Source organism: Etheostoma spectabile, chromosome 5 (genome assembly GCF_008692095.1).
Source record: "Etheostoma spectabile isolate EspeVRDwgs_2016 chromosome 5, UIUC_Espe_1.0, whole genome shotgun sequence".
NCBI classification, from domain to species: domain Eukaryota; kingdom Metazoa; phylum Chordata; class Actinopteri; order Perciformes; family Percidae; genus Etheostoma; species Etheostoma spectabile.
Window position 1 is genome coordinate 37,003,281 of NC_045737.1, and position 423 is coordinate 37,003,703.

Here is a 423-nt window from a genome sequence, read left to right on the forward strand (position 1 = left end):
TACAAATACAAATACATGCTTATTAAAAACATTTTTTTAATAAAAATTTTTATGCTTGAATTTTGGCAGGGCCTAGCTCGCCGACCCTGACGGCACGTCACTATTAGGAGTCGGAATAACAGCCTAAGTATTTTAATTAAGGTGCAACTTCTTAGAGTCACTGTGCCGCAGGTTTAATGTTTTGATAAATGTATTGCTGTAATGACTCATGTCTTGGAAAGTGTTCAATGCAAGGACCCTTTAACTAAGAAAGACAGAGCAGGGACCCCCTACTACATATTGTATATTGTAGAAAATTAAGTTATATATTAGACCAAATTTGTCTCACCCAAAAGCGTGGGTCACCTTTACAGATAACTTCTTGTAATAGTTTCAATATTATTTATGGTCACAGGTGAATATAACTTATATTATGGTTACCTG